The sequence below is a fragment of the Oryx dammah genome, unplaced genomic scaffold, assembly GCF_014754425.2.
Source record: "Oryx dammah isolate SB20612 unplaced genomic scaffold, SCBI_Odam_1.1 HiC_scaffold_13, whole genome shotgun sequence".
In the NCBI taxonomy this organism is placed as follows: domain Eukaryota; kingdom Metazoa; phylum Chordata; class Mammalia; order Artiodactyla; family Bovidae; genus Oryx; species Oryx dammah.
In genome coordinates this window covers 41939785-41960285 of record NW_024070197.1, presented here as the reverse complement: position 1 = coordinate 41960285, position 20501 = coordinate 41939785, and positions in this window count along the sequence as shown.

Here is a 20501-nt window from a genome sequence, read left to right as displayed (position 1 = left end):
AGGAAATCTCAACCAGCTAGGACAGACATCTTAGCTGTCAGCAGGCAAATGCTTTCATTTTGGTCTTAGGCAAGGGAGCTGCCTGCTTTTTTTCTTTTTGCCCCTGCAGACTGAGATAATTAAAACTACAGAGAAATAGTTTTAAATATACATGATACACACAGTTCCTTAAATTATGGGATAATGCATAAATTCACCCATTACCATATTTGATAGTGGGCTCAATGACCAAAGTTACGGGGTGGCAGTGGGGGGTGCGTGATATAATTTCCCCTAACTACTTGCTTCTCTTGTCAATAAGCCTCACAGCTCCTATCACTTCACCTGGTGTCCTACGGAGCGCTGGTAATGGTTCAAAACGAGGTGGTGAACACACTCATTAAAAAGCAACCACTATGGGTTGTTTGGTATTTTTTTTTAAAGAAATAAAAATGTTAATGGTAACTTTTTTTCCTTTTTTTTCCCCCAGCAGTTCTCAGTCTCTTTGGAATACATATCCATTTCGGCTTTGATTTGTTGAGCTCCCTGAATGAGTTTATCCAAACAATGTGAATTTACTCAGATCTCTCTCAAATCCCACATCTCTTGTGGTTGATAAAGCTGACTTTAGCTAAGAAGGGCTGGATCAGTGTGATTTGAAATTCACATTGAAAATGATAAGGGCTTTGCTGGAAATAATAAGCACAGTCAAACGCTGTCAGGAGGAAACAGTTGGGCATGCAGGGAGAAATTTGGTAAGGCTGTGCCCCACCCTCCCCACTTCTCTTTCCAGAATCAAGGTAGAGGACAGAGGGGAAAGGTGAATGGAGCTTTGCTTAGATACACACTTAGCTCGGCAGATGATGGGGATGATAATTCCAAAGAGCTTAGGGCATTAGCTTATTCTTTATGATTGAAAAATGGCAGCCATCCCTCGATGAGTGATAGACACTCCGTGGGCATTGGGGGTGGTGGCGAGTTTTGCCGGCATAGTGCCTGACACGGGCTGGAAGGTAACACACACGTTTTCTCTCTTTCTTCCTCCTCCTCCCCCTTCTATCTCTCTCCCTCCCTCTCTCCCTTCCTTCCTCTCTTCTCTGTTCCTTTCTGAGCACTTAATACATGCCTGGCCCTGGGTTACGTGTTTTCGCATTTCCTCCTCTCATTTCTTCCTAGCAACCTTAGGAGGCAGCACAATGATTATACCCATTTTACAGATGGTGTCTTCAAGATGTGACCTTGTGGCGGTCCAGTAAGACTCTGAGCTTCCACTGCAGGGAGCCTGGGTTTGATCCCTAGGTCAAGGATCACTGGTCGGGAAAGTAAGATCCCACGGGAGGTGGTGGTTTAGTCGCTAAGTCGTGTCCGATTCTTACGACCCCATGGATCCTCCAAGGTGCAGCCAAAAAAGAAGAAAATGTGAACCTGTGAAGCCATGGAGGACACCATGTCCTAGGATGGAGAGCACATGGGTCCTGTGTGTCACAGATGAACCTTCATCCTCTTTCCAACTTCGGCTGCTAGCTTGAGAAGAACACCCTGAAGAAGTGATGCTTTGGAGCCCGGTTGCTGAGACACTCTAAGATGTTCTGTTCCTGGAGCATGTTAACCAGTGAAAGTGACTGATGGGGAGGGGTGGGGGTGGGAAGCAAGGGCAGAGGCCGGTGTTCTGGGGGCCAGAGTGGGTTTATTTTCCTCAGTGAGTGAGATCTGAGTAGATGGGAGGGCTTCTCAGACTTGGCACTATTGACATCTGTGGGCTGAATGATTCTGTTGCCTGGGGCAGAGGGTGAGGGATGAAGGGTGGGACTATCCTGGACAGTCTGGGATGTTCAGCTTCCTCTCTGGTCCCTATGTCACAGATGTCAGTGGGGCCTTGCCCCTGGTTGTGACATCACCACATATCCCTTCAAAGTGGGGGATCGGGAGTCATCCCAGTAGAGAACCACGGGTGTAGACTTGAATCCTTCAAAGCCCAGATTCCTCCTTTTCCTTGAAAGGCAGGTTGCATGTGGGTTCCATCCCCACCTCTCCTTTTTCCCTTGTCTCTGAAGACCATGCTTTCGCACGCCCTCCTCAGCAGCTGAGCAACCTTCCTTGGAAATAGATGGCTCAGAGGAGCTTTGCCACTGAAACCTTATTTCTAATTATAGTAATCGCTCCCCCTTGTCTGCACCATCAGGGCGCTGGGATCAGACCCTGGGCTGCTCTTCAATGCCTTGATCTATACAATTCCAGTTTGGCCTCGATGAATGACTCTTCTGACTGCTTCTGCCTTGCCTCTGTGTGTCTGTGTGTGGGTGTGCACGTGCTCACATGTGTGTTGATGGGGGATGGGCACGGTGGCCAGGCTAGGGCGGGGTGGGGAATTCATCCTTCGAAGTCCTTGTCCCTGAGCTGCGTCTCAGACCAGGACGCTCCCTCTGCAGAATCCATTTCCACTTACCCAGCTCAGAGCTGACCTCCCCTCCCCTCCTCTTAGGGCTCGTCTCCCGTCTTCCTTTCTCAGCCTGGACCACCTCTTCTAACCCTGAGACTCAGTATGTCCTAACCCAAGCCACTAATAACCACTGATCACTGAAGGGCAGTTTAAATTCTATTTAGACTTTAAAAAAAAAAAAAAGAAAGAAAAGCAAACTTCAAAGGCTGTTTCCTGCAAGCCGAGCAGAAACCTAGTCCAGCCATTATCAACAGAAGCCGGATCGATATTTCAGCACCATCCCCTGGCTGGGTTTTCGAGGAACTTTTATTATTATTGCGGTTAAGCTGTTCTCAAGTGGAGCACCATTTATAAAACAAACGGATCCCTTCCAAATAGGTTATTTTCCTGGTTAATGACCGATCGTCTGCCCTGGGGTCTGTCTGTGTGGAGATTCCAGATGGGAACAGGCACTACCAGCCCAATTATCTTTATTAAGTGTTTTCCTCCCCCTTTTTGAAAAATGAAATGGCAGCTAGCTCAAATATCTCCTCCTTCCCCTCACTCTCACCCCTGTGCCATTTCCTGCATTTGCCTCATTATGGACAAGTGTGTCCTTTAAGACACGGAGAGTAATGAGGCGGTTTTATGAGACTAATACATTTTAAATTTTACCACTGGAGCTAGCATCTTTAATTGTACAATTATACATTCATTTAGCACACGCTCTTGCTCTCTTTCTTTCTTTTGCTTTAAAAGATAACAAACCACAGGTGACTAAAAGTGTGTGAAAAGGCAGAATTTATGTCATTCTTTAGGGTTCGAAATCATGCAAGAATAGAAATTATTTTTCTCCTGAATTTTCTGAAGCAAAATTAGTTACTGTTGCAGAGAGAAGGGTTAAATTTTTTTTTTTTTTTAGTAATACAGGAGAAGGTTAGATTATACGGATGGAAAACTTCTATTTTTTTGGTCCCTCATTTTGACATAGAGTATAGCTAGAAAGCACTTTGAAAGTTAGATGTTCTGTGGTCCAGCAGCTGCAGCTGGTGAGAGAGAGAGAGAGAGCAAACCCCATGTAGCCTGTCTTTAACAAAAGCCCCCTACATTCCCCACCTGACAGGACTTTATCGGCTAGTAATAAATAAGGCTGAATTATTGATGATGAGAACTGCTAATATTATTATGACCTCAATTAAGTGCTTTTTTCAGACACATTAGTAACAAAGGGTCTCCCCTCTCTCAGTTGCTGTTTTTTCTCCCCCAGGCCCCACTTTACATTAAAATCTAATTGATCAAAGCTATTTGCCATTCGCACAAGAGCGATCACCATAATGGGTCATCTATCAGCACGAGCTCCTCATCAGGGTATTAACACCTTTTGTTGCTGGCCCCAGTTCTGCACCAGCCGAGAGGATCCGAAAGCCAGGGCCTCCGATCTGGAAGGATTGTGCGTGCGTGAGGTCTGGCTTGTGGTACCCTTTAACTGTCCTCTTTAACACCCTCGAAGAACACATAAAATGCTCTTGATTCTGAGGAAGTCCTGCCAGGCAGCCGTGGAGTAACAAGGTGGCACCCCCCTTATCAGAACAGAAGGTGCTGGGGGGCGGGGCTTCCCCACCTCCACTCCCCTGCTCAGGGCCTCCCCATCATTGGCTCCTCCTCTTGGCCTTCATCTGGACTACTTCAGGAAGTCCCTATGTCCTGTCTTTAAGGAGTCGGGAACTTGGTGGTGGACGTAAAGATGTGGCAAGTGAGCAGGCAAACATTTCTCAAAATTGGTGCTGGGTTCAAATGGAGATAGGTCCCCACTGATGAGAGCCATTCCATGGCTTACCGGCCCCTGGTCAGCCACGGAAGGTTGGTGGATGACTCGTGAGGCCCTGAAGTGAAAGTCGATCAATCCTGCCCTACTCTTTGCAACCCCATGAACCACAGCCTGCCAGGACCCTCTGTCCATGGAAATCTCCAGGCAAGATTACTGGAGCGGACTGCCATGCCATTTTCTTCTCCATGAGGATCTTCCCGACTCAGGGATTGAATCCAAGTCTCCTGCATTCCATCTGAGCAAACTCTACCATCTGAGCCACCAGGCTTGGAAGAGTGTAAGCCCCTGAACTCCGTGCAAAGTTGTGTTTACAGGTATATTTCTGGGAAAGGGTTATAGTCTGGCTCTTTGTGACCCCATGGACTGTGGCCTGCCAGGCTCCTCTGTCCATGGAGATTCTCCAGGCAAGAATACTGGCGTGGTTGCCATGCCCTCCTCTAAGATAGCTTCCACTAGGTTCCCAAATTTGTCCATGACCCCAAAGTGGGTTTGAAATGTCTTCTCAGGAGCTCCTTAGACAGAAGAGGTTTTCTATTAGTCTTGCCCTCACGCAGGGTCTTGGGTCTCTGGTTTTGGGGATACAGGGGAGCACTGACATGACCTTTACTCTTGGTGTACTGTGTGATGGTGGGTTAAACTCAGTCTGCGCCCCCGCCGCCCCCCTCCCCACCCCCCCGGGTCTCTGAGCCTCTGTCTTCTCTGCCGATTTGGTTGGGAGAAAAAACTCCATTCTCTTGTTTTTCTTAATGACTGTGAGAATGGGCTTTCTAAATTAATCTCACCCATGCAGTACCTCCCACTGGGTGTTGGAAGATACAAGGAAATAGGAAGTGCCCTGTGTTAGCTGGGTTGCTGTTTTTTTGAGAGGTGAGAGCTTCCAATCTGACATGACAGGAACTCTCTTCGGGCAACACAAGAAAGCCTGGAGCTGGATTCAAGGCCATTTCGGCTCACACAGCTCCACCTGCCCACATGAAACTCACGTCATCATTTTTTTTTTCCTGATTATAAATGAGTACATTCAGAAATCAGTCAGAAGGGAATTCAAACCTCCTCCAAGCTAACATTTTGGATTATCTCAATTTCGTTTTTTTTCTATGCAAATAACTGTAAGAAAAGCTCTATGAGGAATTTTTTTTCTTGGTTTTGTTTTTCAAGAATTGGACTGGATACATGGTCTCTTAATTTTCTTATTCACTTGGCAATATATCGTGAAAACATCTAATAAATATTGTTCAGTGTCATTCCCAGTGGAATAAATCTGCATAGTAGTTAATTGAATGGATTTACCAAAAGCTATTTACCAATCCCCTCTCGCTAGATACTTAGATGTTTGTTTCCAACATCTAAATGTCTATCATAAACGTGTCTGTTATAAACAGTGCTGCAGTAAATGTCCTTCTCTGAAAGTTATTCACTTACTCAATTATGTTCTTAAGATGCACTAATAAAAGTAGAATTTCTGAATTAACGGGTGTGTGTTAAATTTAAAAAAATTACAGTACAGATTAAGGTTTAGGACAGATCATCAATGCAAATTTTAAGATGTCGTCACAGGGCACTTCTGTCTGGAGGTTGTCTTAGATGAAGAGCCTTGGAAGGGAGGAGAGCTGAGATTCTTAAGGCTGATTTGGGGAGTCTGTAAGTGTGAGTCTGGAGCAGCGAGGACGATTAAGCTTCGTTTTCCTGCTTGGTAGAGGAAGTGGTGGGGTCGAATCTTCAGGTTCTTTTAGAGATGTTTTTATCAAACACACAGCCCCTGCTCTAAACAAGCCAGTTCTCTGTCAGTAAAGAGGCTGTCTGGGACTGGCAGCTGTGAGGGGATGTCCCAGCTCGCTCCCTCCTGACTCCCCTGGGCCCCGGGCTAGGCGGCCAGGTAGGGGTCTGCCCAGGGCTCCGAGGGAGAATGGGGGCTGGGCAGGGGGCTGCAGGGTCATGAGGCATTTCACCAAGAAGCAGAGGACATCATTTAGCACTGCCTTGTGGCTTCTCAGCCTGTGTTGTCTTAATTCAAGTTGTCATTCATAGACCAGTAGCAAACTAAAATCAATAAGTGGTGAAAACGGGCTTTAAAGGCAAACTAAAGTCACGGAGGAGGAGGAACACAGCGTCTGTTGCCTTGGTAGGCTCTATTTCCCTTCCGACGTAGGATGGCTGACTTTGGGACCTGTGTTGTTGTTGTTGTTATTTTTAAAGGGAAGGGGAGAAAATGAGTGAATTTCCCTTTTAAAGATAAACAGGGTGCCCTTTGGACAAGACCTCAGGAGGGGGCAAGTCATCATTTGATTCGATCACAGAGAAAAATGAAAATGATGGTGTTTGGGGTGGGTCTATGTCTTATCCCAGGAATACTGCGGGTGAGTTTGAGATGGTTGTCCTCTGACTCTGTGCTACTTCCTGCAAGTCTATGCCCCTCTCTGGGCCACAGTCTTCTCAACTGGAAAATGGAGTCAGACGAGGTATGGCAATTTTCAGCCCTTTTCTGTGGTGAGAAACCACAGTAGGTGTGCCAAGGGGTGCATTGCCATGTAAAAGTCGAGGGCTACGGTCCCAATCTCTGCAAAAAATTTCATCTGAAAGTTAGAATTTCACAGCAGAGACAAAGTTTAGGGGAGAAAAAAGTCATTGGGAAAGAAAGTTTCCAAATTTCCTTCCACTTATCAGAGGCTACTGAGATCTTCTGCATGCCTACAAGTTACTACGGAAAGCTCAACTTGGACTAACCCTACCTTCTTCCCCTGACAAGCATGGAACCTGCAGGAGTAGAGAGACTGCCAGGCGCAGGTAGGTGATGCACTCTGGTTCTGTATTGCTGGAAACACTGACGGCCTCTGTCACTAACGGGGGATCTCAGCCTGGTTCCTCTCCATCTCTGGGTGTCATGGGCTTGGTTGTCAGAGATGGAAGAAGAGGAGGCATGTGTTGAACCAGGAATAATTCAAACCACGAGACAACAGCAAAAACATGGCAACATTGTTTTAGTGGCAATAGAACTCTGTCATCCAATCTCAGTGACAAAGTGAGGCAATAGTTCCTTGGGCTTCTTTTGGAGAAATCAGAGCTTCTGCAGATTGGCACCAAGAAGGTGGCCTGGAGGGGGAGTGGTGAAGGGAGGAACAGGGTTTCAGCAAAAACCATCCACCCCCAGCCACTGATGCTCCCCAAGGCCACTACAGGCAGGTCCCTAGCGCCCTCTTCCAGTGGCTCGGTCACCACGCACGTTTAGAAATTCTGGGGTCTCCGAGGGCTACACAGATTTGCACCGTGCAAATACAGAAAACCAATAAGGGTTAAAAAGGTGGAGGTGGGGGGAAAATCATAGACAAGAGAGGTGGCAGAAATAGAAATGTGTTTAGAATGTACAAAGTAAGTCAACACACTGGGAAACCTTTCTAAGAAATTGAACTCCAAAAACTTGACTGGAGCTAGAGGGCTGATTTGACTTGGAGTTGGTTTTAGGAAGCAAGAAGTTACTTATCCACCTGGGGAAACTGAGCCCTGGAGTTCTGACGAGTGTGGAATGCCAGCTCAGGTCAGGCAGGGAGCGTGGATCAGTTACCTCCACATCCAGGGCTGTCATGCATACTTGATTGCTGAGAAGGGTGGACCAGGCAGTGCAGAGAAAAAGCCGTAGCGTGCATACACACTGGCCTTCTAGAAACCTAGTGTCTCAGGGTGATCCAGACACAATTGTGGTTCTGCTTTTTTTCAAGCTTTTCCTACATGTCTGCTGTGTGTGCTCAGTCGCCTCAGTTGTGTCTGACTCTTTGTGGCTCTGTGGACTGCAGCCTGCCAGGCTCCTCTGTCCATGGGATTTCCCAGGCAAGAATACTGGAGTGGGTTGCCATGCCCTCCTCCAGGGAATCTTCCTGACCCAGGGACTGAACCTGCATCTCCTGCACTGGCAGGTGGATTCTTTACCACTAGCGCCACCAAGGAAGCCCCACAGGTCTGCTAGATTAGGTCTTATTAAAAGGAGTACCTGTCACATACTTATGGTAATAGATTCTAACATTTACTGAGCACTTGCCCTGTGCCACATACCCTTTGAAGTCGTTGACATGTATGAATGGATTTAATCCCTTCAGCAACCCATTTCACAGATGAGGACACTGAGGCTCAAAGAGGTGAAAACAGCAGAGCCAGGATTTGGTGGACTCTGGGAGGTTTGAGGGCGGGTGTGCAAACATGAGACCATTTGTCTTTAAAGTCGCGGACTTCTATGTATAAAGGAAGTGAGAGAGAAGCCTTTGACACTTGATCATGGCCATTTTCAGCGCCCCCCGCCCCCTTTCTGGGAGGACCCCAAGAAGCACGCCGGAGAGCAGATTAGGCTCCTCTATTCATAGCTGAGACTTTGGGCACTCGGACCTGATTCAGTGCTCTGTGGCTGGGCTGCCTGGCAACTCCCAGGCTGCGGGGAAGACAAGGAAAGTTCTAGATGGCTGAGTTATCTGCTGCAGGCTTTCTCACCTTTTTAAAGAGAGAGGCCACGCCCCTCATAGGAGAGCCCCGCTCTGTGCTGTTGGCATCCTCGGAGTCAGGGCCACGCCCCCCTGAGACATCTCCCACCTGATCCGGCTGCTGGTGATGGAAAAACAAAGACGACCCGCCCTGTGCCCTTCCACTTCCCGAGGCCAAGCCTTCACTCCCAACACATGCCCGTGGGGAGAACCTGGAGGCTCTGCCGCACACATGGGCTGCCGGGCTCAGTTTCCAAGGTGGCCATGACGACGGCTGTTAGCCCATCGGGAAGGTGCAGAGCTCTCGCTGTGTAATCCTTAATTTTTTTGAGTTGTGGAGCCCTATTATTTTATGTGACAGTCTCTTCCTTTCCCCTACCGTGACGGAATGTTCTGTGGCGTATGTTATGATCTTTAATTAAAGGGAACTTAATTTGCTTTGGAGGCATCCTTTGTTCATTGGAGACACCCTAGGGTGTTTTAAAACCAGGTTTGGAATCATTGCCATTGAAGGCTGGAGTCTACGCCGGCCTCGCTGCCATGGCCGGAGGCCGGTTGCCTGGATGGAAGGGGGTGTCTGTCCTCCCCACTCTCACCCCACCCTGTGCTTCAGTGTAGAAACTGGAGCTTCTCCAGATCCTCTCCACTGGCCCTGTTTTTTTCTTTCTTTCCTTTTTTTTTTTTTTTTTTATGTCCACCTTCCAAAGAACACAGACCCTGCAGGCCCGGTGACTAGACCATGGGCCAAAATTACATTTGAGGAAGGGACGGACCATTTAGATGACAAATGGGCTTCAAGACACTGTCAGAAAGTCCGGGCGGGGGAAGACTATTAACGGTCACACGGAGGCAGCCGCATCTGTGATGCCAGAGCTGGTCGGTGGGTCCCTATTGCTGTGTTTACCGCTCCTTAATGCGGTATTGTTTACTCACAATTAAAGCCTTTACCATTAATTTAACTTTCAGATGCTGAAATTGGTCACACAGCCTCGAGTCTCCAGGCCCGGACAGATGTGTTCTATACACTTGTTTAAACACGGCGCTCATTAGGAGGTAATGCATGTATAGCAAGTTGATTACACCACAAAGCAGGACGCTTTATCACGGGGGCCTCTCCGGAGGCCGCGGGAGGGGCCGTCAGCTGCCGCTGTCATTCTAACCGCCCCCCTCCCCGACCCCCACCTCGGACGCTGAGTGACGGCTCGGCCCGCCGCCTGCTCGGAAGTCCACCGCTTCCCGTCAGAGCGCCGCCGAGCTGCCTGGGAGGAGGTATTAATTGTTGTCAGCCTCCATTTCACACCCCAGATAACAAACGGGAGCCACCCTGGCAGTGTTTAAGGAAGATAAACAAGTTGCCCGAGCCCCTGCAATTAAACACGCTTGCATATTTCACTGAGATGTTTCCTGGAAAGAAAGCAGGGCCACCCTAAACCGAGAGCACAGAGCGGTCCTTCCGTCCTTACGAACCTGGTGATGCCCACACCGTGGGCATCAGAAAAAGCTCCCCCAAGCCCCCCACTAGTTTGCTGTGTCTCAGTAAACTGTATTTCTCCACCCCGAGCAAAACGAACATCTGAATTAAGCCTAAGGTAAATCTCCTTTATTTCCTGCCTCTCAGGAGAAAAGTAGCATGGCTCAGTGGTTCAAGGAAAGGATGCTGGAGCCAGTCTGTGCTGTGCTTAGCTGCTGCAGTCGAGTCTGACTCTTTCTGATCTGTGGACTGCAGTCCACCTGTCTCCTCTGTCCACGGATTCTCCAGGCAAGAATACTGGAGTGGGTTGCCATGCCCTCCTCCAGGGAATCTTCCCCTCCCAGGAATCGAATCCATATCTCCATTGTCTCCTGCCTTGTAGACAGGTTCTGTAACCACTGAGCCACCTGGGAAGCCCCGGAATCAATCTACCTGGGTGTAAATTCCAGATCCACTTTTCTCGGTGGTGTGTTGTGTGACTTTGCCTCAGTAGCTTTGGCCGGGAGGGAGGGGCTCAGTTTTCTCATCTGTAAAATGGGTATAACAATAATAATACATACCTCCCATTTTAAGAGGAGTAAAGGAGGCTTAAGTTTGTGGCACCATGCCTGACCTGTGGGAAAAGGTGTGGAGATGGTAGTTATTCCTAGAAGTCAGGTTAGTGGAGTTCACTTTTAAGGTATAAAAATGCTTACAGTAGATGGTTAGAAGCAAGAAGTTTAGGTTACTCCTAAACCGAAGAATGTGATGCCGGTGTTTGTAGGGCTCTTTTCCTTACAGTCCTGAGAAGGTGGGGTGGGATGGACTCAGAAGATAAGCTGTTGGTGGTCTTTTGCTCAGGGTAGATCTAGCAGAACCAGGAAGTGGACAGAGTGCCACCTTCTAGATATTTCCACCCCAATCTCTGTCAAGATGGAATCTGCCGAATAACCCCATTTGCTTCTCTAGCCTTCCTCCCCCCACCCTGCCCCTCTCCCTTCTTAAACTTGGCTCACGCTGTGTAGTCTTACATTCACCCACCCACCCATCAGACCCCGATGTTTAAACTTCGAGGAGAAACTGAGGCAGCTAGAAGGGAAGCCTCTGCTGCTCTGGCCTCGCCTTTCTGTCCTCGTTGTGCAGGTCCAAACCGCCGCCTCCCCCTTGTCGAGGACCTTTGGATGTGCTGCTCCCTTTGTCTCAGCCACATCTGCTCACACCAGCACCCCATCACTCAGCCTTTTCCGGCCCATTAGATTGGAGTAGATCTCTGTTTTAAGACCCTCCTTTTTCCTTTGTAGTAGCTCTCAAAATATTCATGATTTGAGTAGTTTTCTATCTTCCAGTGAAGACAGGCTGTATCTGTCTCATTCACCATGTAACCCCAACCCCTAGGACACTCCTTGTAGATGCTCAAAAGACGTTTGTTACATTATAGTGAGGCTTCCCTGGTGGCTCGGCAGAGAAGAATCCACCTGCAATGCAGGAGACGCAGGAGATGTAGGTTCAATCCCTGGGTTGGGAAGATCCCCTGGAGGAGGGCATGGCAACCCACTCCAGTATTCTTGCCTGGAGAATCCCACAGACAGAGGAGCCTGGAGTCCATGGGGTCTCAAAGAGACATGACTGAAGCAACTGAGTGTGCACCACTAGGATGAATCAGATCATTTTCCGTAGGGCTCTGGAGAGGGAGAGTCCTTATTATTGCTCATGGCTCTTTAGTCTTTTCTTTCTATGACTCGGTGAGGCTGACCTGCTCCTTTCTCTCCGTTTCATTGTTGGAGAAGGAGGGATGGAAGGGTTAAAGTGGACATCCGTCCATCGGTTAGGCACTTCCGGGGTCTCTTCCCAGGGCGCACAAGTCATCACTTTTTCCTTCAGCCTTGCTGACACCACCAACTGCTGGAGAACCCGCAATGATTTGTCTTCGGACAATGCAAAGGCTGTGGCTCTGTCTTGTGGGTACATTTTAAGGAGGAGGGACCTCCACTTATGTGTCTGCACAGCTGCTTCCTGTGGGCTTTGTGGTTGCTGTGTGCCGCCTTCTCATCTGATCGCGTTACCCTTAATAATCATCGCCCTGGCAGGAGAGGGGTGCCGAATTCAGCATCCTGCGTGCATGTGTGTGTAATGTGCCTGGCAAGAGACCCCAGTGAGGCATTCAGCACACCACTCCCCCAAGAACCAGCTTTCAGCTTCTTCAAATCCATTTATATTCCCACTCAGACCTTTGGGATCAACATTTCTGACCCTTTTGCAAAAAGCCAAAACACCTTTAGAAAAAAAAAAAAATAGAAGAGAGAGGTAAAATTCCCTGAGCCTTCATTTCCCTTCATGGTTGAACTTCGATGACTCAAGTCATTTGCAGTCAATTTATTTAGCTGACTTGTCCTGCTGACTGCCAGGGGGTCAACATTTCTGGATTTGCCCCTTCCGGGGGCAGCATGTGGTCCCAGCTGGTTGTGGTGAGAATGGGGGCAGGGGAGGTGTGGAAGCTAGGTCGGGGGCTCTTCTCTGTTTTGCTGAGATGATTCTTCTAGGGGAAGTGCTTTTGTTTGCTGTTTGCCTGCATTGGTGGGATTAGCTCTGATTACATATTAATAACTTACAGCACCATCTAGTAATTAGATGTTATCTTCCAGATGTTTAAAAGAAACCTTTAATATTTTAAGCTCCTTGGAGGTCTCTCGGCACTTTATTAAAATGGATGGAATTTAAAAGGGGAGTTGGTGGTGTAGCTTTTTCTGGATTCTTGGGCTGGTCTAAGGCCCCAGAGCCCAGGGTACCCGTGAAAGGACCCCAAGCATTTATTGCAGGGGCCCCTGTATGGGAACAATCGGGGCAGCCACCCATTGAACGTGTGGTGGAGGGAATGGCATGGCACTTCTGGCCCCTGTCAACCGGCTAGAGCAGCTCATTGATTTCTTTGAACCACTTGAGTGAATCTCTCAGAAGTTCCCCCTTCTCTGAATCCCACACAATCGCCTGTTCTCTCTTTATTAGGCGCTTTGAGGGACAGACTGGTCTACACCTGCCTTTGAAGGGGCCCCCATCATGGTTTTAATGACCTCCATCCATCAAAGGAAAAGTTCAGAGTTCATTCTTTTGTCCAAGTCCTGGCAACTGAGGAGTCCAGGGCGCTGGCTGGTCCGGCCTCCTTAAATCACCCGCCCCCGCAAACTTTCCCTGTGACCCGGCTCATGTCAAAACAGCGAGCTGGCCGCTCTGGCCATTGTCATCGGAATAAGGGCTAAGTGATGCTGCTTGGTCATTACGTGTGCCCTGATTGGCAATCAGGGTACAATAGGGGGTCATTAAAGGCCATAAAACTGCCATGGCTCTGAAAAGGGGATTTTGAATGGAGCCAGAGGGCTCTGGGAGCTGCCTTTGCTGCGGGCCTTCAAGGAGAGGGGATGTGGGCTGATCTGGGAGGAGAAAAGTCAGCAAGGTCTGGATTAAGAAGTTTCTCCCCTGTGACACCAGAGAAAACTGCACTCCTCAGGCCATCTTCCCTGAAAGCGCATTATTCCATACTCAGAAAGGATGAGCTCGGAGCAACCATCCAGATAATGCTGCAGGAAATGAAGCCTGGAGGGATGACTTTATATATGGAGGCAAAAGTTATTCGTAAATCTATAAGCGCTTGTTGAATTAAAGAGTCAGCATACAGGTGTGTCTATACAGAGCTCTCTATAATGAGAGAACTCTTTACTGAGTGCTTGCTTTATACCAGCGCCTGCTACAGGCTCATTAGAGGCATTCATTCAGCCCCACACCAACCCGTGGAAGTGGGGTAAGATTGTGGTAGCTATAACAGGCATTTTGGGACTCCTCTGGTGATCCAGTGGTTAAGACTGCCTCCCAATGCAGGGGTTGCAGATTCGAGCGCTAGTCAGGGAGCTAAGATGCCACATGCCTCCTGGCCAAAAAACAAAAACATAAAACAGAAGCAATCCTGCAACAAATTCAATAAAGACTTAAAAAAAAGAGGCACTCTTGTAAAGCTTCCCAGTATCGCTGGTCTTGGAAAGGAATCATGAAAGAAGCAGGGGGATCCTTTATCCGTAAGTAAAAAGGAGGCCGGCATCAAGAGTTCCATTTTGTTGAGTTCCTATTAAATGCCAGGCATGTGTTGTATCAGTTAATTCTCATGTCAAAATGCCACAGTTGATACTATTATTACTCCCGTGTTAGGAGAATTAGCAATACGGAAACTGAAGTGCGGGGAAGTGTGATGTGAATGGCATGTAGGCACTGCTGATCTCGGCTCTGTTGGGGGTGCCACCCCTACAGTTGTGCAACTCCATGGTTGTACTGGAACTCTCACCCAGCCTTGCTGGCCCCACTGCCTGTGCTCTTGACTGTTGTGTGGGATGGATGTGGTATTGGAATTCTGGGTTGGGATTCAGCAGATGTCAGTCTGAGACCTGCTATGCAGCCTTGGGAAAATCACTTCACCTCTCTGGGCTTCTGTCTTCTCTGCTGAAACATGGTAGGAGTGAGGCGAGACCTGGACTAGCTCTGAGCTTCTCAAACTTGGCCCTTCTCTGCCTTGGAATAAAGCCGGAGGATACGTATTATTATGCCAAGACAAGTCATTAAAAACGTTATTTCTCTGTTTTCTCAGATATAGATATATTCTGTAGTCAAGAGTAAAACCCTCATGACATCTTCAGATTTAAAAGGAACCTTTATAGAAGTATGGAGTTAGCACTCCACCTGTTTGAGTTCTTCCTTCCAACCCCCAAACCTCCCAGAGGTACTTGCCTCCTCTCTTATGGACTGCCCTGGTGGCTCAGATGGCAAAGAATCTGCCTGCAGTGCGGGAGACCTAGGTTCGATCCCTGGGTCGGGAAGATCCCCTGGAATAGGAAATGGCAACCCACTCCAATATTCTTGCCAGGAGAACCCCATGGACAGAGGAGCCTGGCTGGCTACAGTCCATGGGATCGGAAAGAGTCGGACATGACTGAGTGACTAACACTTTCACTTCCTCTGCCTATAGGGGAGCTTGGAAGGAAAGTGTGGGGTTCACTTGGTCACCTGGCATGGGGACAGCTTGACATCATCTTGAAGTAGCCCACTAGTTGGTGCAAGATTCTCTTGGTCTGCAAAATGGAGCCTTCAATCTCTAGTGGGGGAATTACCTGAGATTTCAGATGAGGAAAGGCTCTGCCTGATGTCAGTGGAGGTGCAAAGGGGGAGGATGAACTACTTTGAGATGACTGAGGATTCGCAAGGCTGTACTTCCAAGTTCCAGCTAGTTCAAAGAGGAGGGGTTCTGGGCACCAAGAGCAGACATCCCTGTAGATCCTGGCTCTGCACAGCACTGAGACCCTGGGCAGATGACAACTTCTCAGAATTTTTGTGTCCTCCCCTGTAAGAGGAGAACCCTTCCAGCACCCGGGGACTAAGGTGGTGAGGATTCACCACCAGGTGCTCAGAGCAGGAGTTTATGTCATAAACTCTCCGTCAGTATCAGACATTGCTAGTATTTCTATGGCTGCTTTTCGTCTGTGACTAAACCATTCCAGCAAGCAACTGAACCGCTCACCTGGGGTCCCCATGAACTCTGACTCAGAGAGAAGAGAGAAGAAGGGAAAGGTGAAGAGGGAGGGAGGGAGAGGGAGAAGTGACGCGTACTTATTGTGGTCTTTCCGTTTTAGAAGGTTTTCTTGGAATGGATTTTCCTTTCTCCATTTGTAGTGTTGAAAGCCACTGGGCATCAATGTCTCTTGCTATCCCTTTGCTTTGAGTTGATCGGACTCTCTTTGACTGTCCATCTTTTTTGGAATCCAGTCTTCTCTCCTTGAATCTCAGAGAATCTCCTTCCCCCTCTCTCTCTTGGCTGGGGATGGGATGTTTTGTTTGAATCCCTGAAGGCTACCTTTGCTCTGCTATGGTTGGAGGGAATGGAGCTTCAAGATGAGGGCAGGGAGAGACATTTTGCCATCTCTGGTGGATGAGAGCAGTCTCTACCAGCATGCCTTTCTCCCACTCCTCAGTTGGCATGTCCATTCTGCCACAATGACTTGTCCTGGGAAACTTCTGAAAAGTGAAGGAGAATCTTGGGCCCGTTTCTCTTGTCTGACTTAGACTTGCCTGTGATGCCCTCCTTCCCTCTGGGAATTTTCCAGGGCACATTTGTCTCCTTCTGTGAGACAAGTAGGATTTCCTGCACTCCAGTCCAAGTTATGAATGCTCAGGATAAGATACCATTTAAAGTCTCATCAATCTTGCATCCTAGTTCCTCAAATAAATAGCCGTGGACCAGGCATGGATATTCGCTTAAGGGTGCCTAATACCAGAGATGCATTTGAGTAAAGGACCTATCGACTTCCTGCCCAGATAGTCTGAAGATGGACTGGAGTTCATCTGTTTGCTCCTAGGCCATTTGGATTTATAGATTCTAGCCTGGCCTGGCCACTCTCTTGTCCTGTGACCTTGGGTCCTTCTCTCTCTCTTTTTTTTTTGGCTAAGCCCTGGTTTGTACCTCTGTAAAAGGTGGCATGGAAGTGGAATGTTTTCCTTTAGCTCTGCCATGCATATGTGCTCAATTGCTTCAGTCATGTCTGACTCTTTGTGACCCCATGGACTGTAGCAGGCCCCAGGTTCCTCAGTCCATGGCATTCTCCAGGAACAAATACTGGAGTGGGTTGCCATGTCCTTCTCCAGGGGATCTTCCCAAGGATCAAACCTGCATCTCCTGCATGGCAGGTGGATTCTTTACCCACTGAACTACCTGGGAAGCCCTTATCTCTGCCATCCTACTCAATTATTCTTTCGTTTATTCAGTGAAGATTCACTGAGAACCTACCATGTGCCAGGTATAGCAGGCACCGGAAATTTGGCAGTTTGAAATTTGGATGATGTTGTTTCAGCACAGTGGAACTAAGAAAATCTAAAAGGCTAGAAATATTGTTGGGGGACAAGGAGGATAAGGAGGAAAGAGGACCAGTGAGGAGAGTTTATGGGTATATGATTTCAGATCCATCATAAGATGGGCCACTCAACATAGGAGCCAACCCAGTGAGATGAGTCTGCATGAAGAGATGAACTCGCCATCCCTGGAAGTATCCAAGGACATCAGAATGACAGCCCAGCAGACTTGTGCAAGTAGTTCCCTCCCTAGGAGGCTGTAGAACGGCTGGTCTATGGAAGGGCATGGAAAGCCTGTTTTAGGCACAAAGAAAAGTGAAAGTGAAAGTTGCATCTGACTCTTTGCAACCCCATGGACTGTAGCCCACCAGGTTCCTCTGTTCATGGAATTCTCCAGGCAAGAATGCTGGAGTGGGCTGCCATTTTCTTCTCTAAGGGATCTTCCTGACCCAGGGATTAAACCCAGGTCTCCTGCATTACAGGCAGACTCTTTAGTATCTGAGCCACCAGGGAAGACCAGGCACAAGGAAAAGCATACACCAAAGCTGAAAGGCTGAAGTTTGTCCCTGCAGGGCCTGCACATGCTGTCAGATTCCATCTGAGGCTGATGGAGAGTCACTAAAGTCCTACGGTCTCATTTGAAACTGGGACACCAACATCTGAATTTTGCGGGAGGTATGTAATTCATCCACAACATTCTGCATGTCCCCTGGAGAGCCAGACATTAACCTATTGGCTGCTGGGTCATAGGAACATCGGAGGTCCCAGGGGAAGGGTGACGGTGTTCAGGCAGTGGGCACAGGCATTTAGACTGGGGCCATTTACCTACTGGCATGGTAGCATTTAAATTTCTAACAACTGGTAAGGCTTCACCTGCTTAGCTCAGGTGAATGCCGGCCCCGTGTGACTGGGTGAAACAGGGTGGAATGGGGTGTGACAAATTGTGCCAAGTCACCAGAAACAGGAGCTTTCAGCACAAAAATTATCCATTGGGGGTTGGTTGCATTGGGAGAGCCCTTTAAAACACAGATGAAATATTTGCTTTAAGAGTAATAGAGCTTAGCACGTGGTCCACAGTTGCCTTTTAAGAGAGTAACTTGTTAATTTCTTTTTTCCCTTGGACTAAATATCTGTCTTGATGAGCATAAGGGGAGTAGCTGTATTGAACATCAAAGCCTTCATTACTAACCAGAGGGAGGCCCTTCCTTCCACTCTCCCTCTCTCATAAGCCCAACCTTATCTGGAGGGACCTCTGTCCCCAGAGCTGTAAAACAAGCTCTTTTTCTAAGCTAACGGTGCACAATAGTGTCAAATTATGTATAATGATTTTGTAATGTGAACTAATGCCACCAGGGACCTTGTGGAAAGTACCACTTTCATTAAACTTATCCAGCAACGGTCTGAATATGAATTTAGAGGCACCAGTAAATTGCAAGGCACATTTATTTTAAGCGTTTGCAGGCTGCTCCTATAACGCAAAGACCCATGGGGCAACGACCAACAGTGCTGGTGCATTTTGGTTTCTTGGTGTGGAAGCAGAGGGAGGTGAGAGTGCTGTGTTCCCTGCATCTCTTCACCCCAGGACCCCAAGCCTGGTGAGGTTCTTTGCAGCAGATGTGGGAGCCGCCTGCCTCGCTTTGTTTCAAACATGCTCATACCTCCTGGAGAGTTCCACCACCCTCCTGATGGAGAGCAGAGGGCACCCGGGCACCACCTCAGAATTAATGAGACCTCCAACTACATTCATTTGCTTCAAGGAATTGTACCCCGCAATGACCCCCCACATTTCAGAGTCTTCCCACCTCCTTCATGTTCCTCCAGACAACGTAGCTAATTATAAGAAAACCATCGCCAAGAAGGACAAATGGAAGAGAGCTCAGAAGAAAATCATAAAGGATTACCACCTCTCCACCCCTGGGGTTTGGTCCATGAACCCCACATCGGAAGCCCGCCTTGCCTTCCCCGTGACCTGACGGAGCGAAACTCCGCCTGTGTTCTGGCCACCACCACCGCCGAGATGAGAGACAAGACATCACTAATCAAAACTAACCCATGCCATTTTTTCGACTCTGCTAATCTTAATTGAATCAATCTCCCAGCCTCTCTTGACAGTGAAAGATTGCTCAAATCTGGGAGGCCAGGCTGGACACGACTCCTGGAAGAAAAAAAATCTTCCTTAATCATTAATTTGTCCATTCCCTCCCATTTGGCCCCATCCTTCACTGTCTTGGTGGGGCACCACCCCTCCCCAAACCTTCCTCTCTTAGTAATCACTGCTAAGTGTTCTTCCCAATACACTCACGTGACTAGAAACCAATTTGCGGGAAGAAGATGTGGTAGAGTAGCCCCCACCCTCTCCCTTCCTTTGATGCTCCTTCTCTTCCTTCTTTCTATGAAGTCTAGGTTGGCTTTAATTAAGTCCAAAGAAGTCTCTAGCACTATCTTCTTGACACAGTGGTAAACAGATTTACAGCAGACTTTCCCAGGAATTGAAACTACCCCGGCAACAAGTTTCTCTTAGGTAGATCGCCAAAAAGACTGCTGTCATTCAAGGATGCATCCTGATCCTAGTGAAATCATAGCATGAATGGAACTGCAGTCTCCTTGTGTGTGTGCTAAGGTGCTTTAGTCGTGTCTGACTCTGTTTGACCCTATCGACTGTAGCCTGCCAGGCTCCTCTGTCCATGGGATTCTCCAGACAAGAATACTGGAGTGGGTTGCCATTTCCTACTCAGGAATCTTCCCAACCCAGGGATCGAACCTGCATCTCTTAGGTCTCCTGCATTGGCATGTGAGTTCTTTGCCACTGGCGCCACCTGGGAAGCCCAATATCCTTAATATGGCTCTAAAGGAGAAGAACTTACGTCCCCTGGACTTAATATTTAAGTTTTCAAAAACTGTTCTTTTTCTTCCCCCAAATTATCCAAGGCTCTCAGGCTCTCGGTTTCACTGTGCTTTTGTGTTTCTTAAAATGGGTCCAGTAGTTAGTGAAAAATATTCTTGAGGTGAAAGTTGAGATGAGAGTAGAGTAAGGGAATTTGTCACCTTTTGCATTACCCATGGCTTGAACTATTGCAGGAGTATGCTAATGAGTCTCTTAGTTTCTATCCTTGCCAATGCTCTGATCTCCAGTAAGAGAGTGATGTGTTCTAAAACACAGGTCATATCACTGTGTTTTTGTTCAAACTTAAGTTTCCCATCTCACTCAGAGATAAAGCCCAAAGCCTTCCATGGGTTTGGTCCCCAGTAGCCTTGGATCTGGGCTTCCCAGGTGGCGCTGGTGGTAGGAGTGCCAGTGAAGGAGACAATAGAGATAAGCGTTCAAGCCCTGGGTTGGGAAGATGCCCTGGAGAAGGGAATGGCACTCACTCCAGTATTCTTGCCTGGAGAATCCCATGGACAGAGGAGCCTGGCAGGCTACGGTCCACAGGGTCACACGGAGTTGTATACATCTGAAGTGACTTGCATGCACCCACAGCCTCA